At 42.1% G+C, this 23,792-nt stretch overlaps 1 protein-coding gene across 1 annotated transcript in view; it reads right to left on the bottom strand.

Moving 5' to 3' along the window:
* MFSD6 (major facilitator superfamily domain containing 6) overlaps window positions 1–19,995 on the bottom strand; it is a 71,522-nt gene extending 51,527 nt beyond the window's left edge. Inside the window, exon 1 of the mRNA XM_082631123.1 lies at window positions 19,711–19,995. The gene's annotated coding sequence lies outside the window, so the exon portion shown is untranslated. The remainder of the gene's footprint in view (window positions 1–19,710) is intronic.
* Window positions 19,996–23,792: the final 3,797 nt, after the last annotated feature.

The raw sequence follows: 23,792 nt of genomic DNA on the forward strand, positions 1-23,792 counted from the left end.
CAAAAGCTTCTAGAAAGAAGAAATATTTCAGTATAAATTAACAAAACATGTACAGGACTGTATGCTGAAAACTACAAAATGCTGATAAAAGAAATTAAAAATTTAAATAAATGGAGAACCATACCATGTTCATGGGGTGGAACACTCAACACAGTAAAGACTTTAATTATCCTCAAATTTATATACAGTTTTAACACAGTCCCTATCAAAATCCCAACAAGATTTTTTTGTGGATATAGGTGAGATTACTCTAAAATTTATCTGAAAAGGAAAGGGAACTAGAATAGCTGAAGCAATTTTGAAAAAGAAGATTTATTACTTAGCCACATACTAATCACCACTATGTGGTACTGGTGGAAGAACAGACACATAGATCAATGAAACAGAACAGAGAGCCCAGGAATAAATCCACACAAATATGTCCAAGCGATATTTGACAAAGATGCAAAAACAATTCGATGGGAGAAAGATAAAAAACTTTTCAACAAATAGTGCTGGTGCAATTAGTCATCAATAGGCAAAAAATGAATGTCAACCTAAGTCTCATACCTTATATGAATACTCACTCAAAACAGATTCATGGATTTAAATGTAAAACTGTAAAACTTTTAGGAAAAAAAAACCTAGGAGAAAATCTTCAGGTTCTAGTGCTAGGCAAACGGTTCTTAGACTTACCACCAAAAGCATGACTCAAAAAAGGAAAAAATGAACAATTAGACTTTATCAAAATTTAAAACTTTTGCTCTGTGAAAGGCTCTATTAAAAGAATGAAAAAACAAGCTATAACTGGGAGAAAATATTTGCAAGCCACATATTCAACAAAGGGCTAGTATCTAGAATATGTAAAGAATTCTCAAAACTCAACAGAAAATATACCAAACAATCCAATTAGAAAACAGACAAGACATGAAGAGACATTTCACCAAAGAGAATATACAGGATATACAGATGCAAATAAACACACGAAAAGATGTTCATTGTCATTAACCGTTAGGAAAATGTAAATTAAAAACATGATACATCACTATACACCTATAAGAATAGCTAAAGTAAAAATAGTAACACCACCGAATTCTGACAAGGATAAAGAGAAACTAAATCCCTCATACACTGCTTCTGGGGATGTAAAATGGTACAGCCACTCTGCTAAGCAGTTCAGCAGTTTCTTATAAATCCAAACACGTGACTATCACGTGACCCAGCAACTGCACTTCTGGGCAGTTATCCCAGAGAACTGAAAACTTATTTTCACACAAAAACCTGTACACAAATGTTTACAGCATCTTTATCTGTAATAGCCAAAAATTGCAAGTAACTCAGATGTCCTTCATGGATGAATGGTTAAACAAACTGGTACCTCCGTACCATGGGAAATTGTTCAGCAATCAAAAGGAATAAATGACTGACACATACAATAACCTGATTGAATCTCCAGAGAATTATAAAGAGTGAAAAAAGCCAATCTCAAAAGATTATCCACTGTATGATTCCATTCATATATCATTCTCAGACTGACAAAATTATTTAAATGGAGAACATATAAGTGATTGTCAAGGGTTCAGTAGGGAGTAGAGGGTGGGAGGAAAGTGGAGGCGGCTACAAAAGGGCAACGTGAGGGATCTGGTGGTGATAAAAATGTTCTGTATCTTGACTGTATCAATGTCAGTATCCTAGTTGTGCTATTATACTAAAGTTTTGCAAGATGTTACCACTGGGGGAAAGTGGGTACTGGATAAATGGGCTATCTCTGTATTATTTCTTACAACTGTATGTGAATCTATAATTATCTCAGAATAAAAAAGATTAATTAAAAAAATTCAAGATAGTAATTACCCTTGGGTGAGGGAGTAGCAAGGAGTTCTGGGGTCCTGATAATTTGGGGGTTTGGGGGTTTTTGTTTTTATCTGGATCTTTATTAAATGGAAGTATTCACGTTATAAAAAGTCAGTGAATTATATCATTTTTCAACAACAAAAAAAGAACTTAAAATATGAAGCGAAAAAGAAAAGAGATGAAACTAGGAGAGAAAAGACAAGACAAATATAGGATCACCCAGAAAGTCAAGTACCTAAAAAACAGGAACTCCAAGAGAAAAATAGAGAAAATTGAGAGATGGGAATCTTTTTGATTCAAGAAAATTTCTCAGAACTGAAAGATATATGAGTTGTCTGAAATGACCACAGAGTACTTAACACAGTGGACAAAATACATCCAAGCCAAAGTACATCATCAAGCTTTCAGAGAACATTAGAACAAACAGACAGCCCTACAAACTTTCAGAGAATAAAATGTGTCACATACTAAGGATCAGGGACCACAATGGCTTCAGATATCTCAACAGCAACACTGGAAGCTGTACTCAACCCAATTATCATTCAAGTTTATAGGTAAAAGAAAGACATTTCACATATACAATTTCTCAAAAAAAATGTACCTCTCATATGCCCTTTCTCAGGTTGTGCACTGCCAAAACAAGGGAATAAAACAAGAGAGAGTAAGACATGGAATTTAGAAAATAAGAGAACTAACATAGGAGAGAGGCAAAGGGAATACGGCATGCTGGTGACTGGAGATCCCAGGATGACACAAAAGGCGGCCACTGCAGCTGGGTCAGGTGTGCAGGCTCCAGGAGAGGCTTTGTCAGCAAAGTGACACCGGCAGAATGCCAATACATCTGAATGTCCTAAGAGGAAACTTAGACCACTGGTGAAGAGCTTAGGGATGAATTACTGGTAAGTTTAGAGAAAGGTAAACAAAACACTACAAGAAAACAAAAAGTTGCACAAGAAAAGAAAAATAGTCATAGTTTACTACATGTCTCAGCTTCGATCACATAGTCATACTAATGTAAGTAAGGGCTACTGAACTAACCAAAATTGCCACGTAACTATATGGGGAAGATAGGGAAATGAGAAGGCTGAAGGGGCACAGAGAGCCGGGGCAGCATGGGAGTAACTCTGTATCTTCCATAGTGGGAAGACAACAGATAATGCCTACATTTAAAAATCATGAATTAAGAATACAAGCTTTTAATTTCAAAATGCACTGGTGAATATCAAAATAATCACCTTAAAGACAGAGAATGTAGTTGCCTCTGGGAGGGAAAATGAGGAGGGATGTCAAAGAAGTCTGATATAAAAAAAAAAGAAACAAGTCTTGTAAACTTGCTAATTTTTTTTTAAAAAAGCTTTGTACATGCATAACTCACCTCAAAAATAAAAATCAAAGCTAAAAAAGAAATATGCAGTCACATGGGCTTTGTCTTGGTACAAGATAATCAAAAGCAGCTGCTAGTATCTTCCTATCAGACTAAAAATAGTTTTCAGAATTGTACAGAAGGAATGCTGACTGCATGAATTCTTGTCAGGTGGCTTTTATTTAATTATCCTCCATAAATCAACTGCTGCTTCTATAACAAGTAGGTCAGAGAAGGGCACAAAGTTACCTTTAAAAAGCATAATTCCCAAATTGTTCAAGTGATGATGAAGAACTGAATCAACCTCCAAATGCTGATTCAAAGCTGCAAAATATATTACATTAGGAGGTTGATTTAAACCTTGATGAGTGACTTCCCCTAAACCATTCTTTCCTCTCCAAATGATTCAAATGATTTTTAATTATCAGAGGTTACGCAAAGTTTCTCTTGTTAACATGAGTCCAGAGGTTAAGTAGTTGTCAAAATATCAACAAATGCAAAGTAGTGAAGAAAATGTTCCTGTAATATGGCATTCAGTACCTTTTATATGAATGTCACATTCAGTAACTTCTATATGAATTTCAAATCTAAAAATACAAACAAACAAAAACTTTTAGTTTCACCTCTGGACATTAGTGTTTAGACTCAATATTTTCAGGTCATATTTAGATACTGATAAAAAGGAACTGAAATAAGCACATTGTGAACATAGAAACAAAATAAAGTGTAACTACAGTCATCTGTGTAATCAAAGGATCAGAGACAAAAAAGAAACAAATGAACCCCCCAAAAACCTCTGCATTTTAATAAAATTAAAATATGTCCCAAAGCAGGGCATGCTTTGGATGACTTAGATTACATTTAATTTGCCATAAGGATTGATAGAGTAAGTATAAGGAGAAGTTAGAGTATTTACATGCTGTATGAAGTACTTAACCTGTTTACAAATCTAGGGGAGACTTTTTTTATTTAATAGTCCACCAACATGAACCCATTAAGCTAATATTTTGTTTTAAACTTCTGAATCTTAAAGATTTTTTTTTTTTTTTTTTTTTTTGCGTTACGTGGGCTGCTCACTGCTGTGGCCTCTCCCGTTGCGGAGCACAGGCTCCAGATGCGCAGGCTCAGCGGCCATGGCTCACGGGCCCAGACGCTCCGCGGCATGTGGGATCTTCCCGGACCAGGGCACGAACCCGTGTCCCCTGCATCGGCAGGCGGACTCTCAACCACTGCGCCACCATGGAAGCCCTCTTAAAGATTTTTTTAAAGAAACTTTAAAAAACAGAGAAGACATTTCAAATTATAAACAGAAATAAATCTATGAATTGCTCTAGAAAAATCTATATTACAGGTTTGCAGTTAATCCTACTTGGATAAGAAGGGCTTTTGTCTGTTTTTTAGAAAAGCTTTCTCACTTGGTACTCTCAAATGATAGTAATAAACATCATTACTGTGAACATATATAACACAGCCTTTTATTTTATTTTTTTTTTATTTATTTTTTTTTTTTTTGCTGTACGCGGGCCTCTCACTTTTGTGGCCTCTCCCGTTGCGGAGCACAGGCTCCGGACGCACAGGCTCAGCGGCCATGGCTCACGGGCCCAGCCGCTCCGCGGCATATGGGATCCTCCCAGACCGGGGCACGAACCCGTATCCCCTGCATCGGCAGGCGGACTCTCAACCACTGCGCCACCAGGGAGGCCCTAACACAGCCTTTTAAAACCTGGAAGGGCATTCATTCTACTGGTACCTACACTGAGTCATTAAAAAATAGCAGGTAGGGCTTCCCTGGTGGCGCAGTGGTTGAGAGTCCCCCTGCCGATGCAGGGGATACGGGTTCGTGCCCCGGTCCGGGAAGATCCCACATGCCGTGGAGCGGCTGGGCCCGTGGGCCATGACCGCTGGGCCTGCGCGTCCGGAACCTGTGCTCCGCAACGGGAGAGGCCACAACAGTGAGAGGCCCGCGTACCGTGCAAAAAAAAAAAAAAATTTAAAAAAAAATAGCAGGTATTTCTGAATTATTGATGAGGGGTGATGAAATCATTCTTGTTAAAATTGATAGCTTTCTTCATTAAATATTTAAATTAAAGCTGCTCAAAAATACATTGAGTTATCCATAAATACATGAGTATGGAAATGGATTCAACTTTTGAAGAAAGAAAATCTTAAACCTGAATATATTACTTGGAATAATAATTGCCAAAGGTCAGATCTGCCAACGCTATGATAATGTGTGCTCTAATGTATCAGTGACATAACTGCCAGTGATGGAGAGGAAACAATCCCTGGATTACACAGAAGGGACATTCCTCCTGGCACCACAGCTATCAACACGATGTTGCCCAGAGACCAGGACTGAAGCTGCAAAATGGGGAACTCCACTTCCTGAACCCTCAGAACTAGCTCTACCCTGTCAACTCTTACTGACCACTCTCTATGCCTCTGAGCAATGTGAATCCCAGAGCAGAACTCTAATCACTGCTGCGATGTATTCCCAACATAGACATACAGAAGCTCCTCTAAATGAGCCTTCGCATCCTGGTATTTACATACTGTACTGTGAACATTCAGTTCAACCCCCAGCATTTTCCAGAATAGAGCTTTCCTCAGAAGCACAGCGCTCAATTTCAATTCCAACAGATCTTTTCTCAATAAGGATTGCTTTAGCATCCGCTACACATTTAGCCAATGTCATGAAAAAGAAATATCAGGTTGGTTTTACAACAGTTACACATGCTACAAGGCCATTAAGGTGTGCAAAGGTGAATGACTATTTTGGAATCTTCCTCTTCCTTTTGGAGCATTCTGACGTGGCTCCTTTATGGCTACATCAAACTGTGAAAGAATCAAACTAGCTCTAGTTTTGTCAGCCCCGATTCTCCGGAGTCCAGTTTGAGCCCTGCAGGCACTCCGTGCTACACCCACAGGCTCCCCACAGCTGCCAGCGACAGCATTCCACTTGGACTGAGAGACTCTTACCAGAACCCAGAACCTGCTGTCCTTGTCATACTTTTTTCTTTTTTCTTTTTTTTTTTTTCGGTATGCGGGCCTCTCACTGTTGTGGCCTCTCCCATTGCGGAGCACAGGCTCCGGATGCGCAGGCCCAGCGGCCATGGCTCACGGGCCCAGCCGCTCCGCGGCATGTGGGATCTTCCCGGACCGGGGCACGAACCCGTGTCCCCCGCATCGGCAGGCGGACTCCCAACCACTGCGCCACCAGGGAAGCCCTCCTTATCATTCTTGATGGACCTTTCCCAGGCTCACAGCAAAACTTGTCTGCTAGGTGACAAACTGATCCATACAGTGGTTAATTCACAGCCTGTGGTTGCCCCCCTTGGACAACAGTTTTGTATTTTAATAAGAGTTTTCAGTGGGCTATATTATTCTCACTATTACTACTAACTACACCACCTCAACACTTAAACAACGCTTGCTATGGGCTTAAAATGTACTAACTCATTATTCCTCACAACAGTTCTCTGGGGTAAACATGATTACTTTCCTCACTTTACAGATGAGGAAACTGAGGCACAAAGAAGGTAAGTAATTACCCCAACGTCACATAGGGAATATGCAGCAGAGCTGGGATTCAAATCCAGACACTCTGTGCTCTTAGCAGGTACTGCCTGTCAACCCACTGTGCCGCTACTAGACAAAGAGGTCTTGGGCCTCGAAGACTTTATAGTTGACAAGGTGAGCCCAAAACACAAGGAAGATTTAAATGACAAGTCAGAGGAATAATACAAGAGAAGTCACAGAACACTGCATAATTAACCAAAAATGTTACTGATAACAGCGGTGCTTCTGGAGCTCAGAGTAGAGAGTCCAAACTCCAGATGGGAGTTGTCAAGAGAATGAGGGGGGGCTCCCCTGGTGGCGCAGTGGTTGAGAGTCCGCCTGCCGACGCAGGGCACACGGGTTCATGCCCCAGTCCGGGAAGATCCCTCATGCCGTGGAGCGGCTGGGCCCGTGAGCCATGGCCGCTGAGCCTGCGCGTCTGGAGCCTGTGCTCCGCAACGGGAGAGGCCACAACAGTGAGAGGCCCGCGTACCGCAAAAACAAAAACAAAACAAAAAAAAGAGAATGAGGGACTTAACTTGAACCTTGAAAGATGTGTACGATTTGCCTTAGACAAAGGATGGAAAAACTACTCCAGGATGCGGGAAAGAAAGACAGCAAGAGATCCTTACAAGGTTAATACTGGAGCTGAAGGGCAAACGAGGCTAGCAAACAGCAATAGATTACAGATGCCCTCAAGTATCAAGCTGAGGGATGACTGGGTAGAACACAAAATACTACATTAGAGACTTATAGTGAAGATAAAGACATGCTTTTTTTTTTTTTAATCCCACAGGCATGAATTTAACACCAACCATTAGATGGGATGCATGCTTGGTGATCAATAATTCAAATGGTGTAAAGACGCAGTCCCTGCTATCAAATCCAGTGGAGAGAGAGAGGCAGGGGTCTCTCCACAACCATAACCTGCTGTGCCAAATGTTAAAATAGGTGCAAGCACCGGTGACACAGGAGTCTCTGGGGTGGGGCCTTAAGGGGAGCCTTAGCAGATGAGTAAGCATAACCCACAAAGGAGGACTACGGGAGGTGCTGATCAAGAAAGGCCTTCTGCACGATGCCAAGGGGTTCCTGAGTCGGGAGTGAGAGACTGGCTGAGATTGGGATCCTAGCTCGGCCACGGTCGAGTTCTGTGGCCTTGGGAAAGCTTTTAACTTCTCTAAATCTTACTCTTCCTCATATACAAAATAAGGAACATAATAATATTTCTCCGTTAGGGTAGCCGTGAGGATGCAAAAGGATAATGTGTGTTGAGCTCTTAGCACAGTGCCTGATACGTAAGACCTTGTGCGTATTATGTATTTTGAGTATAATGGGGAGCCTCCAAAGAGAACTGAACGGGAGAGTAGAAGGGCCACATCTGTATTTGACAAAGATCATTATAGCTTCAGTGTGGAAAACAGATTGGCAGGGTTCTGCCACTGCAACCTCTACTAAGGATTCCCTAACATCTGACCTTCTATTTTAGTGTAACACTAATTGCAAATACTGATATCCTGTGATGGAATCATTTTAGACAGTACTTTATGAACTGAATCTAAGGCAATTTTTTATAACATCTGGAAATAGGATAAACTTGCAGTATTTTCCTAACTCCTTCCTCTACTTCTGAAGATTACTCCCACACCTGAGCTGTTGCATGATGTAAGGGTAATTTTATTGCTCTTTTTATAGATATTTCCTGTTTGCCCAACTAGATTATAAACTCTTTGAGGGAGGAATCCAGTACTTAGCATACTGCCCTTTACTCTTGTAAGCTCTCAATAAATATTGGCTATTTTTGACAAATACCTGATGGCAAAATACACATAAGATTTTACTAAAGCTTAAGGTGACAGACATTAATTTTAGGAAGTGCAGAGAGAAGTCTCAGTTGCTCTCCTGGCTTTGACAAAGCACTGCCACTTTGAGCCTCCCTTTCCTCATTGTAAAATGGAGATTAAAAACACAAACCAAAAAAAGAAAAAAGAAATAAATAAAAACACAAACCAGAGTCACTTAACTCTCAGAGGGGTTCTAGGGCTTAAATTAAATAATGTATGAAAAACCATTTTTCTAACTCAAAAGCAACATTGCAACATTCGGTGGTTGTGGTGGCTGTGATTTCATTCTAGGGTATGATATTTCATTACAACGCTGGGCCTTATTTTGCAATCACTCCAAAAGCATTCGTCCCAAGTGTTCTCGTAATCCCTGGCACCACCCTTGAACCCTGGAACCCAGATAGCCTTTTATCCATCACGGCTCATGAATTTACATCCATATCCATTTCCGTGACCACAGCCTAGCTGGGAGGTGGGATGGGTGCACAGGCTTATTAGAGAACACATTGTTGGATTATGGACTAGAATGATAATTAAGTATCCATGGCAAGAAATAACTATTCATTTAAAATATAGCCCCCTGGGACTGAGTGAACTGATGAGGATGATTATAATTTTTGTGACTTTCTGTTTGAATAATAATAAAAAAAATCCCACAAGGACTCAGAGGCAAAAAATATACAAATCAATTTTCACTGCAAAGTAAAGGAGCTGCTACAGCAGAGGATTACTGGACTGAATGTCAATATTATGACACAGTGTGAGTGTGTTTCCTGTTTGGTAATCGCAATCATTGTTGCTTTTGTTGTGGTCATCCATTTACAAGGCTTGGTGTCAGTTTATTTATCTCTTGTAAAAATAAAATACAGTGTGTGTGTGTGTGTGTGTGTGTGTGAAAATAAAAATAAAAAAACAATCAGGTGTCTTTGGGCAAGTTATGTTACCACTCAGGTCAGTGTCCGCACCTGTAAAGTGGGAACAGGGGCACAAGCCCAGCCTATTTTACTGGGCGATTAAGAGGATTGATTGTGCTTAGAAAGGGTGTCATGTCATAACTAAGAGAGTGAGCACTAGAGGCTGAAAGGTCAGTTTTGAAGCAATTACTAGCCACATGGCTTTGGCCAGGTTTCTAACCTCTTCACCTCTTAGGTTTTACATTTATAAATCTGTAAATCTCGTCCACACTAAACTCTTAGGATTGCTGTAAGGAATAGATGAAAAAAATGCGTGTGACAGGTTAATAGGGCTGGTACATGGTAAGCTCTTAATAAATGGTAACTTTAAGAAAAAAATTAAAAAGTAAAATATAGCCCCCTGGGACTTCCCTGGTGGTCCAGTGGTTAAGACTCTGCGCTCCCAATGCAGGGGGCCCGGGTTCCATCCCTGGTCAGGGAACTAGATCCCACGTGCCTGTGCCGCAACTAAGACCTGGCACCACCAAGTAAATAAATATTTAAAATTTTAAAAAATATAGCCCCCTTAGGAACACTTTAATTATATCTGTAACATAATAAATGTGAAAGAAAGGAGACGAAGCCCACTCTAATATATTTCCCTTCACCTACTAAGATGGTAAAAAGAACAAATTATTTTCGTGGGGGGTGGGGTGGGAGCACAGGGGCGTGGCATAGACTTTAACCCTAAATGTGGTTTTAGTAATAAAAGCCAAGGGGGTTTTCACTTTCACTTTGTGGAAGACACACTTAAATGTCAATAAAAAATTTGTAATGTAGGTCCTTAGACCTTATCAACCATCATGGAAGCAGATTTCTATTTATTCGTTTTAGGCTTTTGATTAAATATTGTGCCAAGAGCTTATAGTATAAATTTGAAGCAGGCCCCCGAACCTCACTTCCTTCTACCTCTCAAATAAACTTCCTAATACTACCAAATGTCAAATAGATAGCTAGTGGGAAGCAGCCGCAGAGGGGTGGGATAGGGAGGGTGGGAGGGAGACGCAAGAAGGAGGAGATAAGGGGATATATGTATATGTATAGCTGATTCACTTTGTTATAAAGCAGAAAGTAACACAACAATGTAAAGCAATTATACTCCAATAAAGATGTTAAAAAATAAATAAATAAAACAAGCCCAGTGTGAGGAACAAGTAACAGTTCATAGTACAGCATGGAAGAAAAAGGTTTTTTTTAATATATTTATATCTTGTTTATCCAACTAAAAAAAAAAATCCAATAGGTGTTGAAAATAGGAAGTAGAATAATTGAATATGCTGCTGCTGACACTCTGCACTTATTTGTCAAGAAGGAAAACCAGGGCTTCCCTGGTGGCGCAGTGGTTGAGAGTCCGCCTGCCGATGCAGGGGACACGGGTTCGTGCCCTGGTCCGGGAGGATCCCACATGCCGCGGAGCGGCTGGGCCCGTGAGCTTTGGCCGCTGAGCCTGCGCGTCCGGAGCCTGTGCTCCGCAACGGGAGAGGCCACAACAGTGAGAGGCCCGCGTACCGCAAAAAAAAAAAAAAAAAAAAAAAAAAAAAAAGAAGGAAAACCATGTAAGGATTTAAGGGGGCCACAGAAACTTTGTAAAAATAGAACCAGTGCATAGTCATCTCTCTCTAAACCAAAATCAATAGCCAGACACGGCAATGAAATTGTTTGTTTAAAATCACCAAACTCCTGAACAGCCGGGTACAATATTCATTGTACTTCAATTGCTGAAGCTTAGAAACCATTTCCCCATTGAAATAATCTTACAAGTAGGGGTGGTACTCAGATTACTGAACCAAGAATGCTAACCTCAGTGTTACAAAGCTCATACATAACTTTTAAATTGGGGAAAATTCTTTCTACTTTTCAATCTGGAATGCCGGCAACAGGTCTCGAAAGACAAGCCCACCCAGAGCTTCCCTACCCACTCCCCTCCAGCCATGAGCCACAGAAGTGGGCATGGACTCACCGGCCACTGGCTTCCTCCAGGGCAACAGTACTAGCCTGTGGGAGCCGTGGAGTTACCGCCAGTGGTCTTTGAAAGCACTGAATAAATGTGTCATACATACATGTTCCACTCATTTTCAAATGTATATTGATACTACCATCATACATCTATTTCTCTAGTAAATGTTTATGCAATTCCTATTAGCTTTCCAACATTATGCAGTTTCTTAGATTGGGAACCCTACAAGTGCAATTATTTTCATGTGGGAGCCTGAGAACTATGCCAGCATTGCAACGGTGTCTTCAAACACCTTCTAGGTAATAGAACAGGTACCAGGTTAGAAGAGGAGAGAAAGAGGGAAGGCTGGAACCTGGTCAGCACAGGCACAGGCCACAGTGAAAGCAGAAGCCACAGCAAGTCAACTCTTGTCATTTGAAAACTGTCTCTATTATCAAATTATTTACTATTTTAATGATTATAAACACAATTTTTGTTTCTTTGCCAAGAAGCTAACACAGAAAAATCTTAGCTTTTCTTTTTCTTTTCTTATCTTTTTGAAGTATAAAACAAACTTTTTTAAAGATTGATATTGAAAGCTATGTTATTTACTTAAAGTTTCAGATTTTCCTCTATAAATTATTGCGTGCTATACTTGAGAAGCAATTTATACAGAATATATATGAGTAAAAAAGAAATTTAAATTCTATTAAAATGTTTTTTGGTTTATTTTTAAACCTAGTTATGTGAATGCTTCTTCTATACACACAGACACATATTCAATTTTTTTTTTCAACTCCTTTCAGAAAAGGACTTGGGCAAATACAACTAGTATAGGACTATGGGTCCAAAATCTAAAAATACTAGGAACACAGGAAAAGTAGACTGTGGAAAAATAAGAATTATAATGAGAAATAAAAATACAACTCCAGGTATTGGTACTATAACACTGGGTTAGAGCACCAGTACACGTATTATGTATGTAAAATAATGCTATATTTATAATGGGTGCTTGATAAATGCTTATTCAATAAAAGACTGGTATTATTATGTGGCTATTCTGGCACTATTAGACACTGAAAAACTTAAGAGGCTTGAAGAGTATACAGTCTATCTATAAGACAAGGCATTCTAAACAGAAATGTATAGGTGTTTCTTTCTCAGACATAGCTTTTACGAGTTTACAATCTAGATGAAAATACAGACCTCAAAGTTTAGGATACATTCTTCTATAGACATGTAGCTACCGTCAATGACTTTTCTTTATATCCCCTAAGCACACTATAGTCTAAAATAATCATTTATATCCTAAGCACATTCCAGCATATGTAATCTAAAATTATCTTGTTTCTTATGCTGTTAGGACTCTAATAAATTGAGGGGTACCAAGTGCTATCAGTTTCTTTCAGAAAAAGATGTATTACCTCGCCCATTAAAGAAACGAGATACTTCAATAAACATGCCATACTAATATTTTTGAAAATGAAAATATTCAAGGCTGGTAAAGATGAAGATCAATAGTCACTCATTAACTGAGAGTAGAAGTATAGTCTTTCTAGAAGGCAAGGGTTTAAGCGGATGGATGTTTATCATAATGATCAAAACTGAAACAAAGTGAGCAACCAGTAATAGAAACAGTTAAATAAATTATGGTATGTCCACATGAGAGCAAAACAGAAACTTACATCCACAGGATGGAAAAACTGAAGTTAATTAACAGAACTTAAATAGAATTAATGGAATATGGGGAAATGCTCATGATCTGTGCACTGCATTAAGTGAAAAAAAGCAAGACACAAACCTGTATGTATTGTAAGAGTTTATATTTGTAAATCTATGTACTTCATACAAAATATACTTTAGAAAAAGATATGAAAACAATACCAAAATATTACTAGGGGTTATCTCTCAGAAGTAAAATTAGGAGTTACTTTAATTTTTTCTTAGACTTGACTGGATTTTTCTCCAATGAGCATATATCACTTTTAAAATATATATTTGGGACTTCCTTGGTGGCACAGTGGTTAAGAATCTGCCTGCCAATGCAGGGAACACAGGATCGAGCCCTGGTCCGGGAAGATCACACATGCTGCGGAGCAACTAAGCCCGTGGGCCACAACTACTGAGCCCGCGCACCTAGAGCCCACGTGCCACAACGAAGAAAAGCCACTGCAATGAGAAGCCCACGCACCACAATGAAGAGTAGGCCCTGGGCTTCCCTGGTGGCGCAGTGGTTGAGAGTCCACCTGCCGATTCAGGGGACACGGGTTCGTGCCCTGGTCCGGGAGGATCCCACATACCGTGGAGCGGCTGGGCCCGTGAGCCATGGCCGCTGGGCCTGCGCGTCTGGAGCCTGTGCTCCGCAACGGGAGAGGCCACAACAGTGAGAGGCCCGCGTACAGCAAAAAAAGAAAAAAAAAAAAAAAAAAAGTAGGCCCTGCTCGCCGCAACTAGAGAAAGCCCATGCGCAGCAACGAAGACCCAACGCAGCCAAAAAATAAATGTTTTTGAAAAAATAATAAAATAAATAAATAAAATACATATCTTAAAGGCATTATTTGAAATACAAGGTATCTGAGTGATAACTGGGACACCCTTGACCCAGTAGTTCCTGAAAGGTCACCTGGAGTTGCTCAGTTGAAGTCCGTCTATCCTTGTGCTGATCCTGCTTACTGGTAGGAACAAGCGAAAGGGCCAGTTACAAGAGCTTTGAGATACTCTTAGAGATATTACACCTTCAAAACACAGGGAACCTCATTAATGGGAAATAAAATTTTAAAGTGTATCATTTTTACCCCTTTGATACTCTTTTATTCAAACTCCCTCATAAAGGTGAGTGTGGCGTCCACCTGTTCATTAGTTAAACACAATTCTACAGAAAGCATTTTGAAATAGAAGAAAGAAGGCACCCCACAATCGCTACAGAAGCATGGCTATGGTGGATCATATCAGTGCACTTCTTTAAAAGTCATAGATAGTGTCCACGTCGCTCTGTATGGTTCTGCTTTAAGTGTTCAGTGTGGGGCTTTGGGGCTTGGCTCTGTTGAGAAAGGCCTTATTTACGTTGGGCCAAGTGTGTTCTAACTTAACCTTGGGCCTAAAAAAGCCCAGAGCAGTTATAAGAGAAGAATTCGCCACATGGCTCACAGGGACTCACTCCTCCTCTGTTCTGGGGCTCAGAGCTCCCCTGGGAGTCCTGGACTCTGCTGCTCCATTTCCGCTCTTCACCCCACAGTGGCCACGCGGGGAAAGTGGAGTGGGGGGCACCCAGGTCTCTCTACAGAACCACGCGGGGAGTTACTACTAGCCTAGGCTTCTCGCGCACTTTCACCGGGCAAAACTAACCCACAAATCAGGTTTGTTGAGACATCACCAGTTCCTCTTTCCAGTTCCCCTTTTATCCCCAACAAATCCACATCAGAGCTCCCTCGGCCACTGCTAACTCATAACGTCCCGTCTCCCTCTCCCCCAAGTTCCACTCTTGGTCTCACATCAAAACATTTCCTCAGAGTCATTCAAAGCTGGACTTCCCTGTTTTCTACTTGCACATCATTCCCTGAATTTGTCTCCCGTACTCAAACACAGGCCAGAACAAATGTCAAAAAAGATGTCTCAGCCATCCTTTACTCAATCCTCTTTTATATCTCTGGAATACGGTTTTTGTAAGAGCCTAGATTTCTTCCCATCTTTGCCCCATTCTCCCCCATTCCTAAATACAGCAGGACCACCAGGTCACAAGGTAATACAGGCCAGTCATTCACATTTCCAAACCTTAACATCTCTTCAACACAATCATCAGCACATCTATGGCTCAGCGATATTCACATTACAGTGGACAAAAGCAGATGAAAGCTACTTTTAATACACAACATTTGGGGTATTTTTTGTCGGTGCTGGGGTAGGGGTGTGTGTGTGTGTGTGTGTGTGTGTGTGTGTGTGTGTGTGTGTGTGTGTGTGTGTGTGTGTGTGTGTGTGTGTGTGTGTGTGTGTGTGTGTGTGTGTGTGTGTGTGTGTGTGTGTGTGTGTGTTTGCGTGCTATTTAGAGCCACAAACTAGCAACCAGAGTTGCAATAGCTATAGCAGACACATATTAATATATAGGTTCAAAGTTTAGGTGTTCCACATTTTTTATTTGTTTTGGTTTGGTTTAGTTTTCTATTGGGCTCAGCGCCAAATAAATCAATATCTTAGCAAATGGCTCTGATAGTTTCCAAAAGCTACCCAGCCAAGTAACTTAATTTAAACAATGCCATTTTTTAAAGTAGTAAATAAGTGTCTTATAAATACAGAGAAGGAAAACCAGCTACAAAGCAAAGTTACTGAAACCCAACAATAGGGCTAAGTACTGGATAACATGTCATTCAGGATTTAGGACAACAAATCAGGCTGACACAGGCATTCTCACCCATCAAAATGCCAGTAAAGTAGAATAAATGGCCAAAGACAGCTAATGTTGGGTAATTAAATGTGGAGGAATCATATCCAAATGGAATGTTCCTGATGGAGACATTAAGGGTGTTTTCTTTGCCCCACACAGAATTCACAGCAGATGTGCACGTCTGCATTTCCCAGGAATCCAAAATGCTGTGCCCTGGGAAATGACACATTCATTTTGCTTTGAGGAAAAGGTTTTACCAAAACTGGCTTTGTACTAGGGTAGGATTTTGCACTTGATTTCTGGGTTTAAAGAGAACCTACTAAGCAACAAATTTTCCTAAATCAAAAGACTGAGATTTCCCTCAGCCCAAAACATAATTAGAACCTTAAATGAAACGTTGGATGACACCTAAAATTGTCAGAATATCTCTTCTGCAAAATAATTTTACAATTATGTTTTTCTCGTTATTGCCTATTACGTTTATAATGAACCAACCTTATTCACTTTTCCTTTGGGTACAAAACACAAGGAAGAATGTGTTTTCTTGATTCTGAAAAGTCTGAATGTATTTGATTCTGGATTTCTAAGTCTGAGCAGGGAAATGTATTAATTTTTAAGGATTCTAAGCAATGATTTTTATTAGTATTACATAAAACAGAATTGTGGGATTTGTATATATACATCGGTATGTATATATACACATCAGACAAGATTATGTACATATATGCATATGTATATGTATCTATACATATATATGTTTATATATGCATCAGACCTGATTAACTTGACAACTTCCTGCTCCTGAAATTATGTTACTAAAAATAATTACACCTGAAGTTATCCAGAATGCCGTAATTTCAGGAAATGACACAGCAGGTAAATTTATTTCTCCTACTCCTACCTTCTAAATAAAGAACAATTATGCTTCCAAAGACAGCCACCACTAGCAAGAGCAGGAAGAAATTCTTATCACCCTATCCAGCAGGTAACTTGGGGTATGTGCACCAAAGCATCCTTATTGGGGAGGGAAATTGGGGGTGCTACAGAACACCCTATAGATACTGTTAGAAAAGGTAAAACTTAGTCATCCAAGACTCATCAGCCTTTGCTCCTACACATGCAATTCCCAGAATACCACCTTCCTCTTTGGTCTCCTGAGTCTCATATTTCACTTCTCTAACATTATAGAGTTTAGGCACATTCAATTATTTTCTTATTTTTGATTTTTATTAAGTGAATCAATTCTATTCCTTTTGTTTCTCTTTTTAGCTTCTATAATAAAAGAACAAATGCTTGTTGCAAAAAAAAAAAAAAAAAAGCTTTTTAAGCCCAAACATAACTTTATAAGGTAAAAAGTAAAAGTACCCTCTTCTCTTTACCATCTGAACCCACTTCCTTCAGGAAGCCACTGTCAACAGTTTGGAGACAACAAGGTATATGTGTGCTTGTATGATGGTTTGTATATAAATCTCTTCCTTTTTTCACTTACCGTATCATGATTTTTTCCCAAGACAATGTGCCAAAGCAGCTAACAAATACATTTACATCTATTGCATTTCTCCCTTTCCCTACAATGAGACTGCTAAATCAAGATTTACTGAATATCAAAAGAAGTCAAACAAAAAACCTGTCAGCCTAATACTAAATATATCTGGTTATATTCATTTTTACACTTGCCTTCAATCTAAAAATAGTGAGAACAAATGGGTAAACATACATGCATAAATATATATGCACTATATAGATTATCTTAGATAAATGTTAACATATGTAATGTATGTATGTTGAAATGAAATTAATTTTCAAAGGCAAGAAGCAAAGGAAGGCACCTGTGTAGGTGGTGAGACTTAATGGGTCCTGAATAGGGAGGGACACCGTGTGGAAATTTCCTGGGCTTTGGAGCCAGAGACACGGGGTCAAACCTAACTCCACCTCTTACTGATTATGTGGTTTGTGTAAGTTCCTTAACCATTCGAGCTTCCTTTTCATCATGCATAAAATGCGACAAGACTTATCTTACAGAGATATAGAAATTAAATGTTTAAGATGGTGTCTTGAACATACTAAGTGCTCAAAAAGTGCCTTATTACTGTTAATAATCCAGAAACTATGTATGCTAGACTTGGTGATCCAATACCTCATATCACCAAATACCTGCAAACCCTGCTGTTTCGTTTATCTTTGTGTTTGGTTTGCCTTCATGTTTTTACATTTACCTTATTCATACAGATACAGAAAGTACCTTAGAAATAAATTACTGTAAACATGCTTAGTAGCTTTAATGCATTATTGAAATATGATCCTTTCTCCTCCTACTCCCCCAGGGTGTCTTGCCCTGGGCTCAGCAGCAATGTCCCAGCTTCCTTCTAAAAGCAATCTTAAGTTTTACTTACAACTTGTGGTAAACACAAGCCATCTGACTACCACAAAATAACTGAAAATATGTCTGCTGATGACCATCAGCTTAAAGTGTCAAAAGCCGAACTTCCCAGTGAGGCGACTTCCTATCCTCTCCTTTTACTTAACAAGGCCATCAATGATGCATACACCTTTAGCAGACTAGCGGCCACGTCTTGGGGAAGAGATGCTCTGCAGACACCAGAGGCCTACCAAAAACACATCTGCTTTTATCACATGTCGTTGGTCAACTGTACATCCACCCACCCTTTACATTCATTTACTTTGAAGAGGTTAGATTTCCAGAAAATCCTAAACTCCTAGAACAATTAGGGGGAAGCTTGACTACTGTACTATCCAACCATCTCCTTTTACAGGTGAGAAAACTGAGGCTCAGGAAGATGTGACATGCCCAACAGCATAAAAATATTTAGACACCAGTTGGGATTAAAACCTCAACTCTTCAAGGTTCTTTTCTACTAGTAATAGGCAAGATTTTATCTGTCCCAGTAGCTCTGTAAAATGTTTAATTATTAAAGAGTTTCGGATGAAAGGAAATGTCTGTGGTTGCGAATGTATGTGGGAGAGGCGAAACGCACCGTGTGCTGGCCTTAAGGGTAATGAATCCACCTGCCTGTCCACGTGCAGATGGGATAAATGAAGGGGAAAGTCGCATTTGGAATTTTTCACCATCCTACTTAAATTTACAGGGAGCCGTGTAGGGGACACAAAGGACCCAAAAGGACTAGAAACCCCGACTGTTATCTCAAAATGGCTCTAGGGACATGTTAGGCCAGGCTGAAGTAAAGCAGCACGGAGGCGGGGAATTTCTCCCAGGATGATAGCAGGCAAGGAAAGAGGTATTTTTTTGCGTATTTATTCACCTGGGTAAGCGGACGCTGTCAATTTCCTCCTCTTGCCACCCAAGGGGCTACGTCCCTGCACTCGGACTGCCTGGTGTTCTCGCCTCCCTCTTCCTCCCGAAGACGGTTATGGCAAGGGCGCGAGTGCGGCCTGGCCGACAAGGGCCTGGACGCTGGGGCGCAGCCCTCACCCGGCACCCTGGCTGCTGCCGGCGCCCGGCGACGGCTTCCTTGGGCAGCGCCTTTGTTTTCCCGACTGCAGTTACGTTTGCGGAAGTGCTGCCCGCGCCGGGCGCACCGGGGGTGCAGGCTGTAGCTACCCTCAGCGCCCCAAAAGATGACAACCGACTCGGGATCCAAGGGGAGGGAGGCAGTAGCGGGCGAGCGGGACTGGGAGCGGAGACACCCCCCCCAAGCCCTGGCGCCGGGCCCCTCCTCGGAAGCCTTTCCGCGACTGCAGGTGTGCGCGCCGCAGGGGGCTCCTCGCCCTCCGGCCGAGCCCGGCCCCTGCAGGGGAGCCCAGGGTGGGGCTACCCCGCCGCCCCGCCGAGCGCGCCCCTTTCCCCCGCGCGCCGGGCTCCCACTCACCTGCGGCGGGCGGCGGCGGCGGCGGGAGCTCAGCTGCGCGGGGCGCGGGGAGCCATCTCCCCCGGGCACGGGGCGGCGGCTCCGGGCGCCGGGGCGGCGGCTGTCGCGACGGCGCTCACCATCTCGGACGGGTCACTGGTTCCTCGGAGGCTGCGGCGGGGCGGGGCGGGGCGCGGCGGAGGGATGCGGGCCGGTGGGGGAACCAGGAGCGGCGAGCCGAGCGCACCGGTCGGCGCGACCTTCTCTCCTCCTCCTCCTCCTCCTCCTCCTCCTCCGGCCCGGCCTCCGCCGCTCGCTACCGGCTGGACCCGTTTTAGGGCTGAGCGCCGAGGACCCGCCGCCAGGTGCGGCGCTCCGCCTCCTGCGGCGGCGGCGGATGCGTCGGCGGCTGCTCCTCCCGGCCTCCCGCCAGCCCTGGAGGCCCCGGGGGACCCGCCGCCCCAGCCCTGCCGGGGAGGCGCGCCGCGAAGGGGGAGAGCAGACGCGAGGGTCTATCCCCAGGTCCCCGCACCCCGGCTCCCGGCTAAGAGCCCCCCACCCCGACCCCAGGCAAAAGATGCAGGCCTAGCTCCCGGGGGAGGGGGCGGAGAGTAGATGGCCGGCTGGTTGGGAATTGTAATAATAATAATAATAATAACAGTAGCAGCAACAATAATAGGTATCGTTTATAGGGCATTTATTCAGTGCCAAGCAGAATGCTAACACTATTAATGCGTTGCCTCAGCGCCTCTCGGCCTGCGGTGGCTGTGGCCGACTGTCCTCAATTGACCCGGGAGAGAGGAGCTTGGCAAGAGACAGGAGGCAAACAACCAGGGTTTCAGGACTCACCGGGGAAGGGCTGAGACTAAAGCACGCTTTCAAACTGAGAAAGTGCTACGGAGTATCTGGCAGCTTGCTGAAGAGGTAACCATGTGTGTCGCATCCGTTACGCAATTGTAGTTGTATTTCTGGTTAGACACGCAGAGAGGGTGGGGAGAGTGGGGTTGGCTGTAAAAGGTATCATTCCTTCAGCAAGTATTTTTTGGGTGCCTGTGATGGGCCTTTGGGGTGCCAGATCCTGTCCTCAGGGAGCTTATCATCTTGTTCTGGGAATAACAACAATAATAATGGCAGCTAGCATGGATGAACATTTCTCATACATGAAACACTGTTTAAGTACTATTTAAGCTTTACCGTAATCCTAAAAGTATAAGTACTATTATCCCCATTTTACAACTGAGGAAACCAAGGCTGAAATTTAATGTGACTAACCTAAAATGACTAAATAGTAAAAGGGTGAGAAGTCTTTTATCTCCAGCGTTGAAGCTCTTAACCACGAAATCATACCGATGAGAATTTTATAGGCCCTGAAGCTTTAGGATTTGAGGTCCCTCTTTAGGAAGAATAAAACAAAATTACAAAGTCACTGTGGCCCCTCCTGGAACCTACAAAGGGACCCTGAAGTTTATGCTCCATTAGCCTCATGATAAATCCACTTGCAATACTGATAAAAGCAAACCAATGAAAAGCAGTGAGTGCTCAAGTTTCATATGAAAGAGATTAAAGTGGTTGTTGGACTCTGAGATTGACAGATTTTGGTCTGGTGTGGCCTGGAGACATTCTTATCTGTCCAGATATTAAAGAAGCAACCTTTTGAAAAAGAAGGAAAAAGAAAAGTGAACAGACTCCAGGTCTAATATGATTCAGGTTCTCTTCTGTATACAGAAGGAGGGCAGGAGGGGGCGGGGGGTTTGTTCTTAACCTACAGCTGCTCAGAAATGGCTCCATGTTGAAAAGTGAAGCCAAATCATCCTAGAGGTTAAAGCTGGTTTCAAATAGGACAGGGTAGCCTCCAGGGTCATCACAGCAGAAAATGTTGTTTTAATTGGCCTTATTAGGGAGGATTATTTTTTCCTGGTAGCCCCTTCCCTTTTCAGTATAACTAAGGAGAAGATGCAAATATGCATGAAGAAAAAGTGACTGCCACTCCTCCCACATCTCCCTACCCGCTGTGAGGTAACTAGTGGGTGTGGTGTGGGAAGTTAGCTTCCAAGTATACCAGGAGGCAAGCTATCCCAGAGGTCATTGTACAGAAAGGCTCAAAGACAAAAATAGGGTATTGAAATCACGTGGCTAATTGAATCAATTTAAAATGCAGAGTAAGAAGTCAGGAGATAGAGTAGATTAACACACTTAGGCTAGGGTACAAGCAGGTGGTATATTTTATGAAACATGTGTAGAATCTGTGCCTCCCTCTCCTGAGTCAGCCTTCTGGTGCTGATGGTGTGATTACAAGGACCAGAGTTGAGGTTGATACTGGCAGTCAGAGGGTACCTGGGGCCAGAGCCAGCACACACTTTCTCTGTTGAGAGACACAGGAGCAAGGATGGCTGGCCAGTTCCAGCTCACCAATTAGCCCGATGAGCAGCTGTGGATTTTATCTGCATTTCTCAGGCAGAGAACAAATGGAGACTGTGTAGCTGTCACCAGTGGGTGGTCATTTGAAGCCTGCCTAAATATTGAATGCTAATATGCCTCCTGAATATTTACTGTATCAAGAATATTTGCTGCCTATTTGGACCTTCCAACCCTTCCTCTCTATGTTCAGCTCATATATGCACTACTTACTTTGTCTCACAAACTACTTGCTTTCATTTAATTTCATTTCTTCTCTTATAATGTTTGTTTCTCTTATTTCCTTTGGCAGAATTGATTATTCTTAAATAACAAAGAAAACATATTACAGTAGGTAATAATGAGGACAAACAGCTAACACTTATACAGGACTTACCTGTGCCAGGTACTGTTCAAAGCCCTTTTTATGTATTTATTAATTTAAGCCTCACAACAGTCACGTACATGTAGGTACTATCACCCCATTTTACAAATGAGGAAATTGGTGCATATAAACGTGAAGTAAATTTACCAAGCTCACACCACTTGTAAGTGATAGAATCTGCGTTTGAACCTAGGTAGTCTAGCTTCAGGGCCCTGGCTCTTAACCAATCCCTCTTCCTAGCTCATGCAAACTCTTACAAACATGTATATTCACATATGGCAGATTGGGGATTTTATTTTAGGCAAATGGTATCATCTACTTTTCTCAGCAACACTAGACACTACTGAGTGTCCCCCACCTTGAAACTCTCCCTTCCTCAGACTTCTGTGACCCACAGACTTGGGTTTTGCTCTTCCTCTCAAGCCACTCCCCTTTGGATACTCCATTTTGGTTTTGTTCTAGGGCTTTCTTCCCTTTTTCTGTGATTGCTCTTACCCCCTCCCTTGGCTTTAATCATGGAATATTTGAGGATGTCCCCAAACCCCTCTCTCTGGGACAGCTTCTCCCCTGAGTGCCAGATCTGTATGGCTAATTCCAGTAGGTTGTTTCACAGGCACCCATCTTCCGCCCCGCCCAACCCCGGCTTTTACTTCTGGGTTCCCAAACGTCATCCTCCTAGTTGTACAAGGTCCTATACTCACCGCTCCCTCCACCCTTACGCCCACACCCAGCTTATTAGTTTTCTATGCTGCTATAATGTTACCACAAATGTAGTGAATTAAAACATGACAAATTTACTATCTTACGTGTCTGTAAGTCGGAAGTCCGAAATGAGTTTTACCAGGCTACAATCAATGTGTCTGCAGGGCTGCATTCCATCTGTAGGCTTTAGAGGAGAATCCACGTTTTGGACTTTTCCAGCTTCTAGAGGCTGCTTGGCTCATGGCCCCTTTCTCCATCTTCATAGTACCTCACTCTAACCTCTGCTTCAGCAACCACATTGCCTTTTCTGACTCTGACCCTTCTGCCTCCCTCTTCTAAGATCCCTTGTGATTACACTGGGCTCACCTTGATGGTCCAGGATAATCTCCTCCTCTCAAGAGCCCTAACTTAATCATATCTGCAAAGTCATTTTGCCATGTAAGGTAATATAGTCACAGGTTCCTGGGATTAGGACATGGACATCTCTAGAGGGCAACGATTTTGCCTACCACACCCAGTAATCACCAAGCCCTGCGGAGTCCTCCTTTCCCAATATTCCTGGAATTTGACCTCTTCTCTGTATTCTGTGCTGCTAATCCAAGAGGTTCTCTCTCCTCTGCCT

Source organism: Mesoplodon mirus (assembly GCF_964341445.2).
Source record: "Mesoplodon mirus genome assembly, chromosome: 8".
Taxonomy (NCBI): Eukaryota; Metazoa; Chordata; class Mammalia; order Artiodactyla; family Ziphiidae; genus Mesoplodon; species Mesoplodon mirus.